The 27,149-nt window shown below is 38.0% G+C and overlaps 1 protein-coding gene and 1 pseudogene across 1 annotated transcript in view; both read left to right on the top strand.

Annotated features, from left to right (window-relative positions):
* The window catches only part of PTPRR (protein tyrosine phosphatase receptor type R), a 276,888-nt gene that overhangs the window by 181,739 nt on the left and 68,000 nt on the right, over nucleotides 1–27,149 (top strand).
* LOC112136028 (U2 spliceosomal RNA) lies at nucleotides 19,017–19,097 on the top strand (annotated as a pseudogene).

Raw genomic sequence — 27,149 nt, 5'->3', positions numbered from 1 at the left:
GAAGAAAAAGGACGCAAAAGTTTTGAAACCTGCCTGAAAATTAATGGTACGTCATGAGACAAAAATGTAATCTTGTTAAGTGAAAGAAATGACAGTGGATACAACCCAGGGAGAGTAAAACAGGAGCCAACATATATTATTTAAGAATTAAAAGTAGAGGAGCTTTGCCTAAAAAGGTAAAAATTGGCCACGACTCATTGGAAAGCACAGGCCTGGCATAATTTCTCTCCAAGCAGACCCTGAAATGTTTAAGCCATTGTAGCCTAATGAGTCCCAAGAGTGTAGACCTGGCAGTGGCTCTAAGAGGAATCACAGTAATTCCTCCTTTCCTCTCCTTGCCTTCCCTTTCTCTACTTGTGGTCCCTGGCAGAGCAGCAGGAATAAGTCCCACTGAGTCCTCTAACTGCTGTATCTGCCCCCAGACCACCCCTCTCACAGGCTGCTTCACCCTGAGGTTCAAGCAGAAAGGACTTCTCAGCCTTTCCACCCTGACCCCCACCAATCCTTCAACATCCATTAGCTTGCAACCCCATCCAGGACACTGCTTCCAGCTTTACAGGGTACTCTCCATTTGCACTCATACCATAGGGGACAAAATCTAACTACCCTGGAAACTCTTTTGGCAATTCAGTAGGGTATGCATTTCTATAAAGTTCTTTTTGTCTTGACCCTAAAGAAGAGATGATTGTGGTACAATTTCTTGAGATTCGTATTCTCTGATTCCTCTACATGTGATTAAATTAGAGTTTCACTTTGGAGGGTACGAAATGCAGTGCTTTTTAAAATGAGATTTTTTATTTTTGCTAGGGGACCATGTTCCAGATCTTGATGTACAGGTTGACAGAATTAGGTGAAATGGCCTGTTTTGAAGAAGCGTTTTAATCAGGGCAGGCACAGATAATTCCCAGGGTAAGCTTTGCTTCCTATTTTAAGAGCGATCAGTTCTGAATCTTAGATACTGTGTCAGGAGGTTTTTCCTTGCAGCCAGAGACTTTTGCCTTAGGAGTTGTTGGAAATGTGTCATAAAGCTATATAGTTCAGGGTCTCACTATGTGCATTTTATGAACTGCCCAAACATTGTTTTCCTGGGAAGTGAAGCACCACTCTCCTCTCATCAGATTCACCCAGATATTAGCACATGACCTCTAGAGCAGAACAATGAAGAATCACAAGTTACTCATGACAGGCAACTTGAACAAAATTATTTTTCAACTGATGTGGGTTTTTTCTGTAACATAAAATATACACTTCAATTTATTTATATAAATATAAAACTATCTTTTTCTGTAAATCTTATAAAAACCATTTTAAAGTGTCATTCCCATTTAGCAATGCAGCATGATTATCTGGGTACAATCTAAAATAAACATGGAGAGAGCGCTGTTCTCAGACACATTCTGATAGATGAAGCTCATGATTGGAGGACGTGGAATTAGTTCCCTCTAGTGGAGAACTTCATATTGACACAGTTGTTAGCCCCTAGTTGTTAGCCCCTTGTCTCACGGAAGGAAAAGAAAGGTGAAATCTTTTTTTTCCTTTTTTTTTTGCCATAATTTTTCTTTTTTTCTTTTTTTTTTTTGTTGTTGTTGTTTGTTTGTTTGTATGTTTTTTTATGACAGTGTCCTCTCTGGTGGGTAAGGCATAATCTTTTTTTGGTAGATACCTTAGAAAACAGATCTCAGTGTAGTGATGAAACAGCTGTAACTTGAGAATTGACAAATTCTTGTGAACACTTTTAAATATGATATACTTTCTAACGATGCTTGGCATCCAATCATTTTCATTTCTCATTATTTTAAGTAATTTTAACAACAATGTATCAAATGAAATTATTGTTCCCTAATAATGTCTTATAGTGTATACATTTGTTTATTTAAGGAAACCTTTTTTTCCAAATCATGGATTAAAACACAGCCCTCAAGGATTCTCCCCTTTTCCAGGCCCTCCCCATCCCACCTGCCTTACTTTTGATTTCCTGCCTTTTCCCTCTCAGCTTTGATTTCCCTCAAGGCGGTGTCTGTAGCACAATACCTACCACCTGGTACGTGTTCCATAAATATTTGTTAAATCTCAATATGAAAAAAAGGAACAAGTTCTTAGACACCAAGTTAATTTCATAGGAAGAAATATGTTTTTAAAAAATAAAAATAGATGATGCGCCGGGCATAGTGGCTCATGCCTGTAATCCTAGCACTTTGGGAGGTTGAGGTGGTCAGATCACAAAGTCAGGAGTTTGAGACAAGCCTGGCCAACATGGTGAAACCCCATCTCTACTAAAGACGCAAAAATTAGCCAGGCATGGTGACGTGCGCCTGTAATCCCAGCTACTTGGGAGGCTGAGGCAGTATAATTGCTTGAACCCAGGATGCAGAGGTCGCAGTGAGCTGAGATCATGCCACTGCACTCCAGCCTGGGCAACAGAGCAAGACTCTGCCTCGGAGGAAAACAAACAAAAAAAATGGATGCTCACCACCACCTCGCCCTTGCCCTACAGAAGCCTGTGGTGCTGGCAGGTTGCCTGGCCTCATTAGACACCGAGAGGGAGCTCCTTGGAGCTGTGCTCCCTGCATGTCCTTGGCAATGTCATGCTGCACCTGGGGCTCTGAGGGGAGCTCCTAAAACCCTCACGGTCCCTGCTGTGAATATGATCTCCTGAATCATTTGTTTTACTCTTGTTATGTTGGCTCCTAACTTAGCATGTTGTTACCAAATCCCTATTCAGAGGACTATTCTTTTCCTGACAGAATCCTTAGTCTACTTAAGGTTTCTAAGAAAAAAAGTTGGAATTTTAAACCCACCTTAATCAAAAATAAGAGTAAAAATGATGAACGACTAAAGGATCTATGAGAATGAATACATTCAAAGTATGGCAGAGGCCCACTTTGCCTGAAGGAACATACCTCAGATGTGGATCCTTCATCTTGTCAGTCTCCAGCAGATGGTCAGGACTACTCAAACACCTGTCCATTTTTCCAGGCAGCTTTTTTTTTCATTGCCCAAGGTAGCTTTTCCAAATCAGTGTTGCTGTCCTTAAATTCTCTTCTTCCATCCAATATATAGAAAAATACAGAATCTAGGAATAAACCATCCTAAATTACCTCTTCTCTTGTTCCCTGACCCCATCAATAACTCACACATATGTGTGTAGGCACACGTGCACACAGTAGGATCTCCTGAGAGCTTATTCGTTTTTGTTTTCCTACTTCCTAATACCACACACATAATAGGGGTTCTCTAAAAATTGACTGAATGATACAGAGTTAGCCTTACTCATGGGAGTTAGCCATATTCGTCTGTTTCAGCTCTAAAACATCCAGTTGTTTCTAGAAAGCCCAGAGAAAGGGAGAAATTCTCACTTGCCACCTCCTTCACGGGTGCTTAAATTATCCAACCACCCTATGTGGCCAATTGGTTTTTAAGATCTGTGGTTGTGGCCCCTCTGCTCCTTTTTAATGAATAAACTTTGTAAACTTTAAGAGACTGTATCCTGAACCTGTTAATACAGCATAAATATGCATCAAGACACTTAAGAAAATACCCTACAATTGAGTGGTTCCATATTAGTGAAAGAATGGTCTAGAAATCTAGAGAGAGGTCTCAGACGAGGCGATTGCAAGTTTCTCCAGGTGAGGCAATAATTCCTCATCTTTGAACATTGTGTAGAGGGGTGACTGTCCTTACCATTGCTTTCCTATTTGTACATGTTTAAACTCCAACATTTTTTTTTCATTTCTGGGGAGGGATTTTTCTTCCATCCAAATTTTTGATCCAGGTAATGATTATAATCTTGACCAATGGTTTAGCTTTCCATCACAGTTTCATAGAAGAGAGTTGTTTATTTCACTTTAAAGTATATTTTCTTTCTTTTCCTTCCTCTCTCTCTCCTTCCTCCTTCCTTCCTCTCTCTCCTTCCTCCTTCCTTCCTCTCTCTCTCCTTCCTCCTGCCTTCCTCTCTCTCTCCTTCCTCCTGCCTTCCTCCCTCTCCTTCCTCCTGCCTTCCTCCCTCTCCTTCCTCCTGCCTTCCTCCCTCTCCTTCCTCCTGCCTTCCTCCCTCTCCTTCCTCCTGCCTTCCTCCCTCTCCTTCCTCCTGCCTTCCTCCCTCTCTCCTTCCTCCTTCCTTCCTCTCTCTCTCCTTCCTCCCTCCTTCCTCTCTCTCTCCTTCCTCCTTCCTTCCTCTCTCTCTCCTTCCTCCTTCCTTCCTCTCTCCTTCCTCCTTCCTTCCTCTCTCTCACCTTCCTCCTTCCTTCCTCTCTCTCACCTTCCTCATTCCTTCCTCTCTCCTTCCACCTCACTTCCTATCTTTCCTTCCTTCTGTCTCTCTCTCTCCTTCGTTCTCTGTCTCTCTCTCCTTCCTCCCTCCTCTCTCTCTGTTTCTTTCTATCTTCTTCCTCCTTCCTTCCGCTCTCTCTCATTCTCTCTCCTTCCTCTCTCTGTCTCTCTCTCTCTCTCTCTCTCTCTCTCTCCCAAGCTGGAGTGCCGTGGCATGATCCTAGCTCACTGTAACTTCAAACTCCTGGGCTCAAGCCATCCTCTCGCCCCAGCCTCCTAAGTAAATAGGACTATAAGCACATACCACCAGGTCCAGTTAATTCTTTTATTTTCTGTAGAGATGGGAGTCTCACTAGCTGATCTCCAACTCCTGGTCTCAAGTGATCCTCTTGTCTCAGCCTCCCAAAGTGCTGGAATTACACGCATGAGCCACTGTGCCTGGCCTCTGATTTCTACCTTTTTTTTTTTTAATTCATTTATTCTTTTGAGACAGGGTCTTGCTCCGTTGCCCAGGCTGGAGCACAGTGGCATGATCTCAGCTCACTGCAACCTCCTTCTCCAGGGTCCAAGCTCTTCTCCTGCCTCAGTCTCCCAAGTAGCTGGGGTTACAGGTGCCCATCACCATGCCCGGCTAATTTTTGTATTTTTAGTAGAGACGGGGTTTCACCATGTTGGCCAGGCTGGTCTTGAACTCCTAACCTGAGGTGATCCACCCACCTTGGCCTCCCAAAGTGTTGGGATTACAGGAGTGAGCCACCAACCCAGGCCTTCTAATTTAAATATGTTCTTCCATATATGACCTGCAGGTGGCAGAGTGAAACAACACTATACTGTAAAAGTAAAAATCGGGGCTTATGTGTGACAGAAATTGTCATTAGAACTTACACCCTCTAGGGTGATACTAGTGAAATCTAGTGTCGGCAGGGTGTCTCACAAAATCTTTAACATAATGTCAATAATAGTCTGCTTGGAATTATTGTTTTTTCATTGTTTTTTTGTCATCTACTAGTTGTATCCCCCCAAGAGGATAAAAATATCAAATGACATTAGAATGTCAAAATCCTCAAAATAGAAATAATTTGAGTAAAATAGAAATAATTTGAGTAAAATAATTAAAACATGGCTTGAACATGATTATTGGACTCCATGTTTTTTTTCTTAAATCATTATGATTCTTCATAAGAAAGTAAACTGTGTAATTCAGTAAACTAAATTGTAAGCTGCTTGGAGGTAAGGATGCCTCTTTTTTATTGCCATGTCCATGTATTTGTATTGCCTATTAAGGTGCCTGGTGTACATTAGACCTTAATAAATGCTTAATTTCTTCCTTCGTTCCCACTCACTGTTGGTAACAGTGGTTATGGTGGGCATAGTTATAATCTGGAAGTAAGTGTTAATATTTTAGAACTGGGGGCCTCTCAAAAGGCCAAAAATATAGCATTTTACAGTTGGGAGAAACCTTAGAGTAGTGGTCCCCAAAACTAATTTAACATAGTCCTCTAGGGAAACTTTGTAATATTTCTAGATGTTCCTATCTAAACAGACTTTCCAGATGGAAAATATTCTAGAGTCCAATCCAAATTCAGCCTCAACAGCTCTGGTCCAGGGTTGGGGAAAGATGATACATAGATAGATAGATAGATAGATAGATAGATAGATAGATAGATAGATACAGAGATATATACAAATAGATCATCTCTACATGTAATCTGTATAAAGATCTATATATACACACATATGCAAACATGTATAACATATTTAAAGATATATATTAAATGCATGTGTTTAAATACATTTAAGTTTAAATGCATATATTTAAATGTCTATGGTGTATTTGAATATATTTATATTAGTATATAATTCTATAATCTATATTTAAATTATTCCTATTTGGGAACTGTAATCTCAGTCTCCCTGGTCCAGGTCACAAGGATGTTCCCATAACTCTACAGCTGTTGCAGAGCCTCTGATGTGAAAGCAGTGGCCATAACGCTTACTGGAAGCAGAGTTCTAGAACTGAAGCAACTCGTGGATTGCAAACCTGGAAGCTTTTCTAATGATTTTCTAAAATCAGTTTCATTTTTGGCCCCATAGTATTCTAACAGCTCTTACCTACTCTATTATACTGGGTTGCTATAGCCGTATTCATTACTAAAATTGTTAGGATCACAGGCTATTGGTGCCAGAAGGCATCCTCTTTAGTGTTGTGTGGACAAGGAATGGCGATAAAGAAGTTAACTAATTAGTTTACAAAGAACTTTGAGAATTGAAGGAAGCCATCTGTTAGTACAGGTTGAATATCCCTAATCCAAAAATCCAAAATCCAAAGTGCTCCAAAATTCAAAGCTTATTGAACATTGACATGATGCTCAAAGGAAAGGATCACTGTAGAATTTCAGATTTTGAATCTTTGGATTAGGGGTGCTCAACTGGCATATATATATTTTTTTTTCAGATTTTGGAATATTTGCCATATATATATATATATCTCATTGAAGAACCCAGTACAGGTTGAGTATCCCTGTATCCCTTATCCAAAATGCTTGGGACCAGAAGTGTTTCAGATTTTGGATTTTTTTTTTTTTTTTTTCAGATTTTGGAATATTTGCCATATATATATATATATATATATATATATATAGAGAGAGAGAGAGAGAGAGAGAGAGAGAGAGAGATATCAGAGAAGGGGCCTGGGCCCTTCTCTGATGCCTCAATGAGCTGAGCTCTGCATATATATATATATATATATATACATATATACACACACATATATATACATATATACATATATACATATAGGCATATAAATACATATATACACATATATACATATATACATATACACATATATACATATATACACATATATACGTATATGTGTATATATGTGTATATATACGTATATATGTGTATATATGTGTATATATGTGTATATGTGTATATATATATGTGTATATATGTGTATATATGGCAAATATTCCAAAATCTGAAAAAAAAATCCAAAATCTGAAACACTTCTGGTCCCAAGCATTTCGGATAAGGGATACAGGGATACTCAACCTGTATTGGGTTATTCAACGATAGAACTGTAGCTGGATTCATGGCCAGCTGTGGATTATTTCACATTTTGATAAATCAGTACTTTTCAATTATGCTTCACGGGGCCTTAGGGAAGAGGTAGGCTAGTGGGGCCTGGGCCCTTCTCTGATGCCTCAATGAGCTGAGCTCTGCATGCACCTCTTCTGATTATTAGACTTACAGGTATGATCTTATTTTCTTTCTTAACCAAGAGCCCCCAGCTTTGAAAAGAGTTTGATTACCACTGATACAGTTGTTTACTCAGACAGTCTGCTCGGGCTAAACACGTTCAAATGAAATCAAAGACCTAAGGGTGAATGTAGATCATGTGATGTTCAAGTACGTGTGTTTTTCTCACGTTTTGGCCATTCTGTGCCCAGTCTGGATGTGTTTTTCTATGAGACTCCGGGTCTGAGTCCTCTATTGGTGCAGTGATGTAGCTAGGCAGTATTCTCTGCCACCTATCATTCCCCTCAATGTATCCAAGACATCTTTAGAGTTTTCCAGGGCTGTTCATAACTAATATAAATTTTTCAATTCTTTCTAGAAAATACTCTCAGACACACTTTTTACTGGCCACTTGGAAGACCTGATCACAATACAAAAGTATCTGATAGCTTCTTTTATGAATTTTTCTTTGATAATTTTTTAACAAATTAACTCATAAGTTCTGTACATTTATGCTTAGAAGTTAATTCTGGTTTTTTTAATTCTTATAACCCATTTTAAAGGCTGTGTTTTACCTTGTCTTTATAATTAAGGTTTTCAATCAATCCATTTTCTGGAAACTACTATAGTTTCCCAGAGAAAGCAATAGTTGTTTAGCAAAAACCTCTGTCCATGAGGACATTTGAATTAATAAGCGCCTGAGTGTTTTAATTTGCTGAGAGAGAAAAAAAAATCAGGACTAGGAACGAAAACTTAGTTCCATCCAATTAGGATCCTTCCATGACAGGAAAAAACCCTTAAAATTTGTGAGACAATTTCAAGATTTCTTCTTCCACTATACCGAAGTCTGACAATATATGCTGTACATGATCAAATACACAATAATGAATATGTGACTTATGTTTAATACTAGGTAGGAATTTTAACGTACATGTTCTTTCTTCCAAATTCCAAAAGCTTAGTCCACCTTCCCCCTCCTCTCCCCTAGCCATCCCCTGCATAAATATACAAATCTTAGAAATATCGGAGAGAAAGAAATGGGAATAAGTAGGAAGAAATGCATTTTGTAAATGCAGCCAGGCATGGTGGCTCCTGCCTGTAATCCCAGCACTCTGGGAGGTCGAGGCTGGTGAATCACATGAGGCCAGGTGTTCAAGACCTTTTAGCAGAGACATGGTGAAATCTCATCTCTACTAAAAATACAAAAATAAGCCTGGCATAATGGCATACACCTGTAATCCCAGCTACTTGGGAGGCTGAGATGTGAGAATCGTTTGAACTCAGGAGGTGGAAGTTGCAGTGAGCTATGATCGTGCCACTGCACTCCAGCCTAGGTGACAGAGTGAGACTCTGTCTCAAAAAAAAAAAAAAATTAAATGCATACTATCCCGTGATGATATTGATAACAGATAACATTTATCAAGCACTTACTACATTCCAGGCACTGTTATAAATACTTTACATATATAACTCATAAGAGTTAAAACTACCCTATCATTATTATCCCTGTTTTACAGAAAGGAAAACCATCGCTGCAGGAGGTTATGTCACTTGTTCAAGGGCATCCAATTGGCCATGAGAGGTGTGCAAGAAATATAGAATACAGGGGGCCTGGCTCCAGACCCCAAATTGTCAACCACTGTACATACATTTCTAGGGCATTAAATTTCTACCCAAATTTTAAGCCTGATTTTGCCCTAAAAACTGGGCATGTGATAGGTTTTTGTTGCATTAAATTAGATTTTTGGTATAATTTTCTTGAATTAAGTTGACTAAAATATATACATATGTATATATTTTACAAGTGTAATGTAAAATGTTTTACAAAAACATAGACTGCAAAAAAAAGCATCATTCTTTAGTGGGTTTTAGCTTGGATCTTCTGGGTAATGTCATACAAAGAAGATGTTGAAAAATATCACTTGTGATCATCATCTATCTATGATGTGTACATTATAAGCAATAGTATTGACAATGATTTTACTATTTAGGGTTCAACAGGCACAGTAATGTCCCTCCTTAGCGAAGAGAGACACATCATTGAATTTACCTTCAACCAGGGCTGTGCATTCATCCTAGACTTTGACAGAGTCTAGAAATATTGGCCTGTATGTCTCAGAGAGCCAGATATTTAACTCTTTGACGTTTAAAATTTTGTAACACTTGGTAAAGGTAAAAAATAAATAGACAAAGGGATGTTTTACCATTATTCTAAAGAAATAACCAATTCTAAATTTTTTTTATTCTTTTCCCCAATTTTCTCTGTTCTATTAAGACCATTTGTACCACAAGGACAATTGTCAGTGTACAACAACTCACCTAAGCTGGCTCTTGGTACTTTTTCCCCCTAATAATCAGTCCCCAAATCAATAACTGGAGAATCTGAATTTTTCCACGTGCTAAATTCTTTGCTGACAGAAATACAAGAACTTAATACATTGGGGAGGTGGAGGGACTTCTATTTCCTGGCTAAAATATAGCTGCTTTTCCTAGATTTGGTGGATAATTTTATTCCATTGTGCTTTATTTATTCTTAGTAGAACTTGTGGGATTGTTTTCAGGATAATGTCAGGGTAATTGTTCACAATTGAGCTATGGGCCAACCCAAGGGCATTCTCCTGAGAATAGTTTGGCTGAAACATACAAAAGATCTCTCCTCTTATCAAAAATATTTCTTCTTAAACATAAAGATAAGTGAGGAAAAGTTTGACATGAGATAAAAATAACAAAATCAGTCAGTGACTAAATGTCTTGTATGCTCTTAGTACATAGCTAGATGGCAAATAAATCATGTCTCCCAGCCCTGTCTCTTCATGCTTATTTTATAATAGGAGGATATAATATAAGATGCCCTTCTCATACTGGCGCAGGGTGCACTCAACACCCTTTCTTTCTCAGGAAGGTGGAATAGGCCATGAGGCAATACAAAATACTGATGAATATGAGATTTCAATATTTCTCCAGCCCTTATTAATATTTTTAATTTTAAATGAACTGTGTAAATAACACATTTTATAGAAATTTTGAAAGAATATTTAAGCAAAAACAAAAATAGATTATTTCCTAGCCAGTTGCACCACCAAAATAGCCACCATTAACATTATATAAATATATATATGTGTGTATGTGTGTGTGTATATATATATATATATCTCCAGACTTACGTACACATACATATATATACACACACTACACCTCTAGTAACTGCTAATAATAGTAACAGCAATGATAGCAATTGCAGCAGGAACAAGCACCAACAGTACTTGTAACAGTAGCAGTAGCAGTGGTAACTACCAATAGTGGTCAATAATAGCAACAACCTAAGAATATATCACTACAATGGCCAGAAACACAGAGGAAGCTGCAACAAGGGTAGCAGTAGCACTGAAGGTGTCTTGGTAGCAGAAACAGCAGCAATAGCAGTGCAGTAGTAATAAAAAACATTAATAATACCAGTTAAGAGTTACATTGTTACATTTATTACATATCAAGCCCTGTTGTGTTTCACACATATTGTCTCAATTAAGCCTCATAGAATTCCAATGAAGCACGTGCACAAGTTGTATCCCCATTTTACAGATTAGAAAACTGGTGCACATACAGGTTAAGTTGCCCAAGGTGACACAGTCTTAAGGGGCAGAACCTGAATTTGAACCCCAGGCAGTCTGGCTCCATAATCCACTCTTAACCACTATACTGGTAGTGACAGCAGAAGTAGCATGAATTCTAAAATTCAGTATGAGGAGTATTTTGCAATTTATATGTACTTATAAAATGAATACATTTTGGGAGTGATTCTGAAATTGGAAGAATAGAATGAAAGGATATGAAGTAACTTCAAAAACCTCTCATAACCAAAATGGTCATTTTTTACAACTTCCAACTTAGACTATCAAAGAAAGCATATTTTGCAAACATTTTGCTCTCCTATTTCATTCTTCCTCAAAAATCTGTATCTATTTTTTGTGTGTTTGTCTAATTTTGGGGAGTCTCTCACTGTGAATTTTTAAACATAAAGAGCAAATTGCCATGCTCCTTAATTTATAGACATGCCTCTACACATTTAGGTGCTGAACAAGTATCTGTAAATAAATGAATAAAGCAATAAAAAATAAAACTTCAGATTCACACTAAAAGCAAATAAAATTGAGTTGGGCCATGCACATACCACTCCAATAAGAGCATTATTTAATGCTAATGCAAAAGCAGCTAAGGAAATAAGAAAAATCTTTAAAAAAAAAAACAAAAAGGTAAATTTGTTGATGCTTTGGTTGGTTCTCTTTTGCTTCCTGTAATCCCACATTTTGAAAGTTTTATTTGCAACCTATATTTGTAATATTTAATCTGTGTGTACACTTGAGACTGTCCTTATAAAAAGGATTCTTTCTGCCTCTTAAAAGCTATAATTCAAGATAAAGTGAAAACCAAGTTGCTATAATGCATAAATAAGATTTTATCTTTTGAAAAATGAGAAAATATTGAGTCCTGGGCAAAATTTATGACCTCTAACATAAATTTGAATTGTGTCCTTTCTAATGATTTCAGTTTGCCAGAAGTGGCAAAATTAGAAAAATTAAGTTTACGTACAAAATAGCTTAAAAGGGAAAAAAAAAAAGCCCTCAAAAAGTTCTCTTGGAACTTTTCTGTTTAGGGTTTCAAGCTGAAATTTTGGTGATGTGCCTTGATTTAATTTCCAAGTCTCTTATCTGTAGTTTATTCTTGTTACTGCAGTTGCTACTGGTTTTTAACTTGTACACAGGAAACCAGTGCCAATCAATTTTGTTCCCAAGGTGACAGGAAACCCTGGTTGGTCAGATGTTGATTGTGCTTGCTGTTCATGCTCCACCCATCATATTTTCTTCCCTTTTGGCTGAACTTGAGACAAATTAATCAGTGGTCGACATCTGGCAGACAGTTTTGGTGTCTTCTCAGTGATTTGTTGACCCGCACATCTAAACAGTAAAAATTCAGTGCGTAAAACTTGTAGGCACTAAATATAAATGCTGCCAAGAATCTTTTTCAGGGACTTGCGTGGAAAGCCCATCTTTTGGCTTTTTACTTGAAAATGTGAATTTTCTTGAGTAATGAAACATCTGTTCAATAAATATTTCACCTTCTTTATGACAGCGGGTGGCTTACCTCACTCTATTGTAAATTCCAGATATGAACTGTGAAACAGGGGGCAAGGAAGGGCTCAGAGAATGTTAAGCTTTTTAACAGGCCTCTGCTGCTTGTAATTAATCTTTAGCCACCTGCATATTTTCTTCATAATGAGTCTTATCCCAAATAAACATATCCCTTGTCTCTGAACACTCTGAGAGAAAATGTTGGTACCCAGAATCTGACAAATAAGATAACTTATAAATAAAAGCTAAGCATAAAGTCAAGCCAGATGACCTCTGCGTCCCTCCAAGTGAAGCTTCTTTGGAGTCTCCTCTTTCAAACTCATGGTTTATGACTCTTAAAAAGAAAAATTACAGACTGTTTACTAGCCTTGCGAACTCTTTTCAGAAATCATTTGTTTTAAAGAGAGTGGTACTAAAATATAGGTCTAGTGTTATCAGGTCTAATGACAGGAGAGACCGTGAGAAACATACAAGAAATGTTATCTCTATATAGGAAGATGAAGGAAGGTAACAATGCAGGAAGGTGAGATTCAGATAAACCTAAAAAGGGCAGGTATGTTGGACCGGATAGGCTTTTCCTGTTCCTAAAATGTCTTGTGCTCCTACACAGGAAAAGCATTCTTATTCACCCGAGGCATTTGCAAGTCCTAGGCACAAGACCCAAAAAGACCCTGGGTTCTGGTAGTAAGAAAGCAGGAAAGGAGTGGGTGGGAAAGGAAGCGTCCATGGGGGGCCCATAGCCAGGACAGATTTTTCAAAGGGTAAAAAAGCCTTTAGCCATTTATTCATCTATGCCTCCCTCATTTTGAAAACTCTGCTACTTTGTTCTTATTTCTTAATACAATACTTCCAATGCCAAAATTTGGATACATTTTAAATTGGGGTCAATTTGGGCTGTAGAGTAATAAATTGGTCAGCATGTTCATGCTCTTTGAGAGTCTGCTGCCCTCACTGACCTGCCGGTTCCAATAATCATCCAACTATCCTCCCAACAATTCCTTTCTTGGACACATTAGTAGGGCGAATTTCAATCCACTTTGTTTACTTGTTCACTGCAGTATCTTCCATAGAAAAGCTAGGCCTGTGAAATAAAGATTAAACGGGCTAGAAAAGTTTGCGATGTTATGTATCCTAACCACTTTGCAGAATTCATAATTCCAGTTTTGCCTAGTAGAAAAAAAGCCCAAGATCATAAATATTTCTAAGCAGTCAGGGAAACTTTGCATTTGCCAAGGCCCTGTAAGAAAGCTGATGGTGAACCCAAACAGAATCCTGCCAAATACCTAAAATGTGTTTGAAATATATTTTATAATTCCTCCCCCACAATAGTCCACCTTTTGATTTGTGTGATAATCTATTTGGACAGGAGCTATCCACCGTGTGCCTGCTCTTCTTTCCACCTGTTGTTCCATCAGCCGAGGAAAGGGTTGTGCCCAAGGGAGGTGGCTGTCCATTGTTATTCACAATAGCGGTGCCCCTCATGAAATGCTCTGCCAGGATAGATAAATTACCTGTTCTTAGACAGAAGTTTTATATATGTGCAATGTTGACTGACTCAGACTCTAATCAAAACTGTTCTCTTGGTTCTCCTCAGTATATTTCTAACTCCTCAGTATATTTCCAACCTATTTCTAACTGGAAAACTTTAGGATATTTGGCAGTACCATGTGTAAGTAAGAGCTTTTGCAGGACTTCCAAGCAAGAGAAGTAACAATGGGTATATGCCTCCAACACATTTCTTTTAGAGGAATATGGCACGAGTGTTTTTGTGGATTATCTGGTTTATATAACATATGCATTTTAAATAACTAAACCTGTGTTGACATGCTTATACTAGAAAGCATTGCTGTTAAGGAGCACCTGTATATAGGAAAACCCTATTCAGTGAAGAACCAAATCTGAGCTTTAATCTGAAACCAAATAGAAAAAGTTGTTGGAATCGAAGATGAGGGAGTGGGGGGAAATAAGATTATGTATCAGGCATATTCAAATATAGGATAATATCCTAGGGCCTAGTGATAGTACCAATAAGAAAAATGTACCTGAGCCGGGTGTGGTGGCTCACGCCTGTAAGTCCCAGCACTTTGGGAGGCCGAGGCAGGCGGATCACTTGAGACCAGTTCAAGACCAGCCTGGGCAACATGGAGAAACCCTGTCTACTAAAAATACAAAAATTAGCCTTTGCAATTTTCTGGAGACTGAGGCAGGAGAACCGCTTGAACCCGGGAGGTGGAGGTTGCAGTGAGCTGAGGTCATGCCACTGCACTCCAGCCTGGGCGACAGAGCAAGACCCTGTCTCAAAAAAAAAAAAAAAAATTACCAGGGTAACAGAACAATACCTCTATATAGAGAGGAAAAAACTGCAAAAGACTTGGTAAGTCTATGCCTATACCTAACATTTGTGGAGCAGCTGCTATGTGCCAGGTACTATACAAGATGCATCACAGATATATAAAATCATTTCCTCCTCATATCCACCTCAGGTGGGTAAATTATATCATCTCAACTTTAATGATAAGGAAACGGAGACACAGGCATTCAAGTACATTTCCATGGTGGCAGAGTACATTACTGCAGAGGTAGGATTTGAGCCCAGATAGTGTGCCCCCAGATCTCACGCTTGTTCCTATTTCCTGCTTCCCCTAATGACCAAGGCACCCTAGGATTTTTCTTTTTCCACCTTCTCCATGTTCATAATTGGACTATATTAAATGTTTTCGTGGAGGAATGGAAGCATTCTAAAATAAAATAATCTCTTCAGCCTAACACTCACAGACCAATTCCACTTTGAGAAGAGCGATGGTTGCGCCTTGCACCCTCCAGGTGGCGCTTGTGCGCCACTCACAGACAAGAGAGGTTTTCAGGGTCGTCGGCAGGGTGGGCTCTTGGTTTTGTTCAAAGGACATTTGAGCATTGTTTCTCTGTCCTCAACAATCCTACTTGAGACACTTGTTGCCATTGTAAGATTTAAAGGCAAATCAGATAAACAAAGAAAGGGCCATGTACCAATCCTAAAGCTGTCGGAGAGCAGCCGAAGCCTCCCTTCTCAGAGGTCTGTTATTGGCATCCAGACAAGACGCGCAGTCACTATGGGTTCAGACCGCAGATGCTCTTAGCAGGGGTTTCCAGCCAGGCGCCCGTGGCCCTCTGGAAGGTTCTCATTTGGTGTCCATCGGAAGGCCTTTTATCGCTTGTTAGTAATGATACAGATTTGTTTTAGAGGCAAGCAATTCTTTCAGCGTTTAAGCCTTTGCAATTTTCATTATTTAAAAAAAAAATGATTTTTTTGCCCTTTTGCTCCCCTTCCTAACAAAGGAAATTGTTAGGAACTATATTACTAATGTAATTTAGTCAAGGGGTTGTCAAGGAGTTCCATTAGGATTTGGATTGAAAAGGGATTTCTAGGATAAAGCACCGTTTTGCTGTAGATATGATCTTCAGGAAAGGATGGGGCCGGGCAGCCTCGTGAAGTTTGCATTCGTGAACTTTGGGTTCCCGTAATCCTACGGCATGCCTTATCGAGGGCAGCCTAGGAGCGAATTGGCAGTAGGTTAGAAAGCATGATTAGAAGAGGGAAAGCTGAAATGGCCTTCATGTCAGCTGTTTTCCTCCACAGGATACTGGGTGATTCCTGTCCTAACCAGATACTGATTACTTAAAGCTTAGCCCAAGAGTTCTTGTCAAAAATGATTTCCGTAGCATATTTTGACTTGCTGAGGTCTGAAGAACTTTGGGAATTTGTTAGGTGTGGATCTGAACTCCAGGAACTGGTCAGTAGTATTCAGTTAATGAACTCTATCCGTTTGAACAGAACGTCTTAAGCACCTCGTTTTTATCTCATTCACACCTCTCCGAATGTCCTCATCTGACACAGAGAATTATTGATGGAAAATGTGCACATTGATAATTCAGACATATGAAAGCAAAAAAAAGTCCAAAGGACTTATCTTCAAATTGTTTTACACAATATTTCAAGCATATGCAAATTGGTATAAATATGTTTCAATCTGTAAATTTATGTATTCTTCTAGTATTTCCCCAGTATAATTGAATCCTTGTTTTGTAAATGTTTCACCTCGTCTACAATATACACACTCAAAATATTTAAATTGTTGAAAACTATTTTTAGCATGAATACATTTTCTTCACATAAAATACAAAGGATTAATGTAGCATCTAACTCTTTAAAACATTCCACCAAATATTCAACCCTGAATGGTAAGACACAAAAAAGGTGTGTATTTGTGTTTAAAACAGTGGACCCGACCGGCACAGTGGCTCACGCCTGTAATCCCAGCATTTTGGGAGGCTAGGCAGGCGGATCACGAGGTCAGGAGTTTGAGACCAGCCTGGCCATCATGGTGAAACCCCGTCTCTACTAAAAATACAAAAAATTAGCTGAGCGTGGTGGCACACGCCTGTAATCCCAGCTACTGGGGAGGCTGAGGCAGGAGAATCGCTTGAACCCAGGAGGCAGCGACTGCAGTGAGCCGAGATCGTGCTATTGCACTCCAGCCTCAGCAACAGAGCAAGACTCCATCTCAAGAAAAAAAAAAAAAAAAAAAAGTGGACCATGAGGTATTTATTTTAAATCTCTCTTAGAAGTATAGATTCCAGTGTTAAATCTGTACAATACTTTGTTGTCTCAAATGTTCAGCAGACAAGAAGCAATTCCAATTCTATAAAAAATATAATATTTAAAGCAAAGTAATGGGTTTTCTAAAAGTCATTTTATCCTGATTCAGACAGTTAATATTTGAGAGACTTTTCAAATACCGTGGCTGTATAGGATTTTTAAAAAGAAGATTGTATTTTTCTTTTCTTAGCATAGATGCCTATTCATGCCAGAAATCAATAAGCATTATTACAGAAAAATTACTGACCAATTATCAGGTTTTATATGATAATTGTTTAATATGTAATAAAAGCAAATACTATTTTCCTTGGGAATCAATGCAAAACATTATGATAAACAGAAGAAATAGTTCATTTCTAGTCAGTTTGGAAACTCTCTTTGTATTTCATTCTTATTTTCCTTTTCACACCTACAAATCCCTGCCATGCATACAGGAAATGCCCGGATGCATGGAAGAAATTAAAATTAGGTCAATTATGTTCCATCTTGTTAGGTTAGCCAGGCATTCTGTAGATATGGGACATGTTCTGTATTTAACAGTTTTGTCCTGTGTCTTGTATTGACTTTGTCAGGATGTGCTGCATGTCCTGTACTAAGCTTTTTTTTATTAAATTATAAAAATGTGATAGAGCTATTTTTCAAAATCTAACTGGGGCAAGTCTCGTGCTTGTGTTTGCTCAATTTGGTGACCCCATCCCTTGTAATCCTTTGTTAGAGTCTTTCAGTAGTTAGATTCATTTGTGTATTTCTTGAGTTCATTCTCATCAGAAATGATCATTTTCAGAATGAAATGTCACTGGTATAGCTTAGGACAGCTTAATATGCTAAGATGACGGAGTTAGTTGGTATTAGAAGTTATTCTAACCTAACATTCTCTCCTTATTTAAAAAGAATGTTAGTGCTCAATGTTTTTAAAGATTTTCTGTGTTCATTATTATGTCATTCACAGAAACATATATTGGAGATATAATAAAAATGTCATTATTGAGTATCTCAGAAATTAAGAGTTGTCCAGATAAATATTATGATTTTTATATTAAAAGATCTCTGATGAAAAGAAATAATGAATTAACTCATAAAACAATACCTGAGGAAGAATAGTTTGTTAGAGAAACGAGGAATATTCTTGTAGCCATTGTTTAAACGTCTGTTTTTACATATTCTTCACTGCCATATGCCTGAAAGAAATGTTGAATATAGTAAGTTTAGAATATATTAATTTTGTCTTTATGGTTATAGTAGTGGTTTGGATGATATATTCTTGTAGTGAGAACTTAATGATTACCAGTTGCATATCTATAGGGAAGATTGAAGTGTCTTCTGTGATGCACAAAATGATTTTATTTTATGGGGTAGGGACTTGCTCTGTCCCCAGGCTAGAGTGCAGTGGCACAATTATAGCTCACTGCAGCCTTGAACTCCTGGGCTCAAGTGATCCTTCCTGCCTCAGCCTCCCAAGTAGCTGGTATTACAGCCATGAGCCACCACACCCAGCAAAATGCTATTTTAAATAATCTTTGATGAATAGTGCTTATAGCTGATATGGTAAATACCATAGGTCCTAGGTGCTTACTGTCTTATATATCCAAAGTGGTTGAAAAAAGTTACCATTACCTATGTAAGTCTAAATAATTGAGAGAGTGGTCTCAAAGTGGGGCGTGTGCATCCCAAGAAATGTGTAAAATGATCCATTAGGGTGTAAAAATTATATATTACAAAAAAGTATATTTATCTTGCCCATCGCTTCTCGGCCTTTTGGCTAAGATCAAGTGTAGTATTTATCTTGCCTTTTCCTACTTCAAATTTTGTAAATATCTCATAATTTGCATAATACATAAGTATAATAGTACATGTATATAATTTACAAATACATAAATTTCATTAGAGGTGGACTTTTTTTTTTTTTAACTTAGAAGACAGACAATAGAAAAAAATTGAAAATTACTAACAATTTTACCCAAAAATGGGAGATAAAGTTAGAGTACATATATAGTGGACCCAATCTGAGTGTTTTCTAGCATGTCTAGAATTCCAATATTTTAATGATTTTATCCTGTTATAAACACTTAGAAGCTGATAGATAAAAGAGGTAAAGAGGCTGCTTTATGTAACGTTGCGGGAAGTCAGGGACCCCAAACGGAGAGACCGGCTGAAGCCATGGCAGAAGAATGTGGATTGTGAAGATTTCATGGACATTTATTAGTTCCCCAAATTAATACTTTTATAATTTCTTATGCCTGTCTTTACTGCAGTCTCTAAACATAAATTGTGAAGATTTCATGGACACTTATCACTTCCCCAATCAGTACCCTTGTGATTTCCTATGCCTGTCTTTACTTTAATCTCTTAATCCTGTCAGCTGAGAAGGATGTATGTCGCCTCAGGACCCTGTGATAATTGCATTAACTGCACAAATTGTAGAGCATGTGTGTTTGAACAATATGAAATCTGGGCACCTTGAAAAAAGAACAGGATAACAGCAATGTTTAGGGAACAAGAAAGAGAACCTTAAACTGTGACCACCGGTGAGCCGGGCGGAGCAGAGCCATATTTCTCCTCTTTCAAAAGCAAATGGGAGAAATATCGCTGAATTCTTTTTCTCAGCAAGGAACATCCCTGGAAAAGAGAATATGTGCCTGGAGGTGGGTCTCTGAACTGGCCCCCCTGGACATGGCCGTCTTTTATGGTCTGTAGACTGTAGGGGTGAAATAGACCCCAGTCTCCCATGGCACTCCCAGGCTTATTAGGAAGAAGAAATTCCCACCTAATAAATTTTGGTCAGACCGGTTGGTCTCAAAACCCTGTCTCCTGATAAGATGTTATCAGTGACAATGGTGCCCGAAACTTCATTAGCAATTTTAATTTTGCCCCGGTCCTGTGGTCCTGTGATCTCACCCTGCCTCCATTCGCCTTGTGATATCTTATTACCTTGTGAAGTACTTGATGTCTGTGACCCACACCCTATTCGTATACTCCCTCCCCTTTTGAAACTCCCTAATAAAAACTTGCTGGTTTTACGGCTTGTGGAGCATCACGGAACCTACCGACATGTGATGTCTCCCCCGGATGCCCAGCTTTAAAATTTCTCTCTTTTGTTCTCTGTCCCTTTATTTCTCAAACCAGCTGACACTTAGGGAAAATAGAAAAGAACCTACATGACTATCGGGGCAGGTTCCCTGATATTGTAATGTCTTAAATCACACCAAAAAAATTACTTTTGGCATACTCAATATATACGAGAAACTTTTTTTGGAGACAGGGTCTCACTCTGTCACCGAGGCTGGAGTGCAGTAGCGTGATCACAGCTCACTGTAGCCTCAACTTCCCTAGGCTCCAGCAATCCTCCACTCAGCCTCCCAGGTGGCTGGAACTACAGGCACACACCACCACACCCAGCTAATTTTTGTATTTTTTGTGGAGATGGGCTTTTGCCATGTTCCCTTGGCTGGTCTCAAACTCCTGGGCTCATGCAGTCTGCCCGCCTCAGCCTCCCAAAGTGCTAGGAGTAAAGGTGAGAGCCACTGCACCTGGTCTATAGGAGTAACTTATATTATGTTCGTACAGATACATTTGCATGAATAAACAAATATATAGTAGAAAACTCTATGGCAACATTTTTGGTAATAGCAAAAAGAATTGGAAATAAATATCTATATATATATATAAAATTGTGTATTTAATTATGAAATCCACATTGTTGTTCTAATAAGACAAATTTTCCAATATAAAATGTAAAGTAGGGAAAAAGTTGCAAAACTATATGAAATTGTATGATCCAATTTATATTTGTCTTTGTAAGTGCGTGGGCAATTGAAAGAAGGGTACGTAACCCAAATTGTGGTGAGCTGTGAGAAGTAGAGCCAGAAAATCAGGAGGCGGGGAGAACTAGGGGAAGAGGCCTTTCTTTTTCATTTGCTTCCTTCTGCATTATTTGAAAACTTTAGTATAAGTGTGTATTAATTTTATAATTAAGTTAACATTTTAATAATTAAAACAAGGTATTTTCTTTGAATTAATAGATATTTATATCATAGATATGTCTATTCAACATAAAATGAAGTGGGACTAGAACAGTAACCACATTATTTGAATAATAACGTAGGCAGACACAGTCATGAAGACCACAGAGATACCTTCAGGTATCTACTTCAGAATAACTAGGTAGTGCCAAAACTTCACTTTTAGTCTATGCTATGTCTCCATAACTGATTGGATAAGACCTACTACATTAGGAGGGTTGCTCTGCTTCACTCCGTCTTCCAATGTAAATGTTACTCTCATCCAAAACACGCTCAGAGAAACACCCACAATAAGGTTTGACCAAATACCCAGGCAACCCATGGCCCACTCAACTTGGCATATAAAATTAATCATCACAAGTACTATCAAAAAGTGAAAAGACAATTCAGAGAATGGGAAGGCATATATGTGATAAGGGTCTAGTGTCCAGAATATATACATAGTTTTACAACACAAAATAAAAAGACAACCCAAATTAAAAATGGGCCAAGGATTTCATTAGGCATTTATCCACAGAATATATATAAATGTCCAGTAAGCCAAAGAAAACATGCTCAACATTGTTAGTCATTAGGGAAATGTAACCAAAGCCACAATGAGATACACCTACTAGGATGGCTAGTATTAAAAAAAAAAAAGGACAACGGCAAGTATTAGCAAGAATGTGGAGAAACTGGAAATCTCAGACATTGCAGATGGAAACACAAAATGGTGCAGCCACTTTGGAAAAGAATTTGGTAGTTTCTCAAAAAGTTAAATGTAGTTACCATATAACCCAGAAATTCCATTTCTAGGTGTATACCCAAAAGAAATGAAAACATATGTTCATGCAAAACTTAAACACAAATGTTCATAGCAAAATAATTCATACTAGCCAAAAGTAGAAACAACCCAAATGTCTATCAATTGATGAATGAATACACAAAATGTGGGTGTATCCATACAATGGACTATATTGTGCCAGGAAAAGGAATGTAGTACTGATAGATGCTACAACATGGATGAACCGTGAAAACATTTATGCTAAGTAAAAGAAGTCAGACAAGACACAAGAGGCCATATGTTGTATGATTCCATTTATACAAAATGTCCAAAGCAGGTAAATCTACAGATACAGCACGTATATTAGTGGTTTCTAGAGCCTGGAGAGAGAGAGAAATATAGAGTAACTGCTAGTGAGCAGGGAGAATTTTTTTTGGGGGGGGGAGGGTGAGGAAAATGCTTTAAAATTGATTGTGGTGATGCTTATACAACTAAGTGACTATAATAAAAACCATCGAATTGTACACTTTGGAAATGTGAATTTTATTGTACATAAGTTGTATCTCAATAAAAAAGAGGAGGGAGTATACATAACTTTAGTTTTCTATCATAAATGTTACCCGTTAATATTATAAAAAATTGGCTGGGAATTGCTTCTGGGCATTTTTTCATTTGGTTTGATTTGGTTAAAGCATGCTAATTTAGAACACTTTTATTTCTGGAAAAGCAAAGGGATATATTTCTTATAGCAAGCATAAAAAGTCCTTTACATGACAAATTTCAGTTCACTCTTTAAAATGTGTATATTTTGCATTCCAGAAATACTTATTTTTTACCAGTCTATCTGCTCCTTGGGCATAACATAGATAATAAAACACAGTATCAAAAATAAAAACTCTTTACTTCATCTGGTATGCCTAATATCTGCACTTGGGTGAATGGCTATTTGATTTTCAGGGTTATCTTGCAATTATTTTATCTGACACTGGATGAGAAAGGACCCAGAAAAAAATGAATTATTATGAATGGCATCAAATCAACAAATCCCAGTTACTTATGGGGAGAGGTTTATTTTAACTATTGGCAACTGTGTTATATAATTTATATTTAGGCATTCATCCATGTACTAGGCATCACTGATAACATGATCGTGTATTTATACTGGCAAGAATCTGATCACAGTGATCAAATCAAGTGCATTCTCTTCATTTAATTCTAATACAGCCCTTCCAGGTAATTGGCGCCTTCCTTCCTTCCACCTGAAGACTGATGATACTTTAAATATAATCTGTGGCCACAGAGTAACCCAGCAAAGTCATTGACTCTCCACTGGCCAAAAGGAAGCAACTCCCTACTCTGAAATTCCAAGGTGAAAGGCCAGTGACTTGTAGGGAGCAAAGGTCATCCTGGTTTATTTGCAAAGCACCTAACTGACCAAAGCCCACGATTACATGGTGGGTGGTACACTTTTAAATGAACACTGAACAAACACAGAGATGTATATTTAAATAACTTACTGTTCTTGGGTAAACATTTGGAGAAACTCTGGAGAGAGTAGATTTTCATAATTTTGATTGAGAGTTCATTTTAGGTAAAGGCAGACCTTGATGTGCCCTGGTTAATGACTTAAGATATTTGCTTTTTATATCAAATGACTGAGATGGAATCTAGAATCTTTCAGATAGATATTAAAGGGTACTTTTAAAAATATATAATCCTTGGCATAAATGTAAAAATTTTCTTTGTGAATATTTAACTTTATAAATGTTTTCTTCCAACGACTAAAAACAAATTTAAGGATTTGGAATTAAAATAAAGGGCTCTTTTTTAACTTCTATGTTAAGTTCAGGGGTACATGTGCAGGTTTGTTACATAAGTAAACTTGTGTCATGGGGGTTTGTTGTACACATTCTTTTTTTTTTTAAATTTATTATTATTATTATTATTATACTTTACGTTTTATGGTACATGTGCGCAATGTGCAGGTAAGTTACATATGTATACATGTGCCATGCTGGTGCGCTGCACCCACTAACTCGTCATCTAGCATTAGGTATATCTGCCAGTGCTATCCCTCCCCCCTCCCCCCACCCCACAACAGTCCCCGAAGTGTGATGTTCCCCTTCCTGTGTCCATGTGTTCTCATTGTTCAATTCCCACCTATGAGTGAGAATATGCGGTGTTTGGTTTTTTGTTCTTGTGATAGTTTACTGAGAATGATGATTTCCAATTTCATCCATGTCCCTACAAAGGACATGAACTCATCATTTTTTATGGCTGCATAGTATTCCATGGTGTATACGTGCCACATTTTCTTAATCCAGTCTATCATTGTTGGACATTTGGGTTGGTTCCAAGTCTTTGCTATTGTGAATAATGCTGCAGTAAACATACGTGTGCATGTGTCTTTATAGCCGCATGATTGATAGTCCTTTGAGTATATACCCAGTAATGGGATGGCTGGGTCGAATGGAATTTCTAGTTCTAGATCCCTGAGGAATCGCCACACTGACTTCCACAAGGGTTGAACTAGTTTACAGTCCCACCAACAGTGTAAAAGTGTTCCTATTTCTCCACATCCTCTCCAGCACCTGTTGTTTCCTGACTTTTTAATGGTTGCCATTCTAACTGGTGTGAGATGGTATCTCATTGTGGTTTTGATTTGCATTTCTCTGATGGCCAGTGATGGTGAGCATTTTTTCATGTGTTTTTTGGCTGCATAAATGTCTTTTGAGAAGTGTCTGTTCATGTCCTTCGCCCACTTTTTGATGGGGTTGTTTTTTTCTTGTAAATTTGTTGGAGTTCATTGTAGATTCTGGATATTAGCCCTTTGTCAGATGAGTAGGTTGCGAAAATTTTCTCCCATTTTGTAGGTTGCCTGTTCACTCTGATGGTAGTTTCCTTTGCTGTGCAGAAGCTCTTTAGTTTAATTAGATCCCATTTGTCAATTTTGGCTTTTGTTGCCATTGCTTTTGGTGTTTTAGACATGAAGTCCTTGCCCATGCCTATGTCCTGAATGGTAATGCCTAGGTTTTCTTCTAGGGTTTTTATGGTTTTAGGTCTAACATTTAAGTCTTTAATCCATCTTGAATTGATTTTTGTATAAGGTGTAAGGAAGGGATCCAGTTTCAGCTTTCTACATATGGCTAGCCAGTTTTCCCAGCACCATTTATGAAATAGGGAATCCTTTCCCCATTTCTTGTTTTTCTCAGGTTTGTCAAAGATCAGATAGTTGTAGATATGTGGCATTATTTCTGAGGGCTCTGTTCTGTTCCATTGATCTATATCTCTGTTTTGGTACCAGTACCATGCTGTTTTGGTTACTGTAGCCTTGTAGTATAGTTTGAAGTCAGGTAGTGTGATGCCTCCAGCTTTGTTCTTTTGGCTTAGGATTGACTTGGCGATGTGGGCTCTTTTTTGGTTCCATATGAACTTTAAAGTAGTTATTTCCAATTCTGTGAAGAAAGTCATTGGTAGCTTGATGGGGATGGCATTGAATCTGTAAATTACCTTGGGAAGGATGGCCATTTTCACAATATTGATTCTTCCTACCCATGAGCATGGAATGTTCTTCCATTTGTTTGTATCCTCTTTTATTTCGTTGAGCAGTGGTTTGTAGTTCTCCTTGAAGAGGTCCTTCACATCCCTTGTAAGTTGGATTCCTAGGTATTTTATTCTCTTTGAAGCAATTGTGAATGGGAGTTCACTCATGATTTGGCTCTCTGTCTGTTATTGATGTATAAGAATCCTTGTGATTTTTGTACATTGATTTTGTATCCTGAGACTTTGCTGAAGTTGCTTATCAGCTTAAGGAGATTTTGGGCTGAGACAATGGGGTTTTCTAGATATACTATCATGTCATCTGCAAACAGGGACAATTTGACTTCCTCTTTTCCTAATTGAATACCCTTGATTTCCTTCTCTTGCCTAATTGCCCTGGCCAGAACTTCCAACACTATGTTGAATAGAAGTGGTGAGAGAGGGCATCCCTGTCTTGTGCCAGTTTTCAAAGGGAATGCTTCCAGTTTTTGCCCATTCAGTATGATATTGGCTGTGGGTTTGTCATAGATAGCTCTTATTATTTTGACATACGTCCCATCAATACCTAATTTATTGAGAGTTTTTAGCATGAAGGGTTGTTGAATTTTGTCAAAGGCCTTTTCTGCATCTGTTGAGATAATCATGTGGTTTTTGTCTTTGGTTCTGTTTATATGCTGGATTACATTTATTGATTTGTGTATATTGAACCAGCCTTGCATCCCAGGGATGAAGCCCACTTGATCATGGTGGATAAGCTTTTTGATGTGCTGCTGGATTCTGTTTGCCAGTATTTTATTGAGGATTTTTGCATCAATGTTCATCAAGGATGTTGGTCTAAAATTCTCTTTTTTGGTTGTGTCTCTGCCAGGCTTTGGTATCAGGATGATGCTGGCCTCATAAAATGAGTTAGGGAGGATTCCCTCTTTTTCTATTGATTGGAATAGTTTCAGAAGGAATGGTACCAGCTCCTCCTTGTACCTCTGGTAGAATTCGGCTGTGAACCCATCTGGTCCTGGACTTTTTTTGGTTGGTAAGCTATTGATTATTGCCACAATTTCAGCTCCTGTTATTGGTCTATTCAGAGATTCAACTTCTTCCTGGTTTAGTCTTGGGAGGGTGTATGTGTCCAGGAATTTATCCATTTCTTCTAGATTTTCTAGTTTATTTGCGTAGAGGTGTTTGTAATATTCTCTGATGGTAGTTTGTATTTCTGTGGGATCGGTGGTGATATCCCCTTTATCATTTTTTTATTGCATCTATTTGATTCTCTCTTTTTTTCTTTATTAATCTTGCTAGCGGTCTATCAATTTTGTTGATCCTTTCAAAAAACCAGCTCCTGGATTCACTTATTTTTTGAAAGGTTTTTTGTGTCTCTATTTCCTTCAGTTCTGCTCTGATTTTAGTTATTTCTTGCCTTCTGCTAGCTTTTGAATGTGTTTGCTCTTGCTTGTCTAGTTCTTTTAATTGTGATGTTAGGGTGTCAATTTTGGATCTTTCCTGCTTTCTCTTGTGGGCATTTAGTGCTATAAATTTCCCTCTACACACTGCTT

This window comes from Pongo abelii, chromosome 10 (assembly GCF_028885655.2).
Source record: "Pongo abelii isolate AG06213 chromosome 10, NHGRI_mPonAbe1-v2.0_pri, whole genome shotgun sequence".
Lineage (NCBI taxonomy): Eukaryota > Metazoa > Chordata > Mammalia > Primates > Hominidae > Pongo > Pongo abelii.
This window is presented reverse-complemented; position numbering and strand designations above follow the sequence as displayed.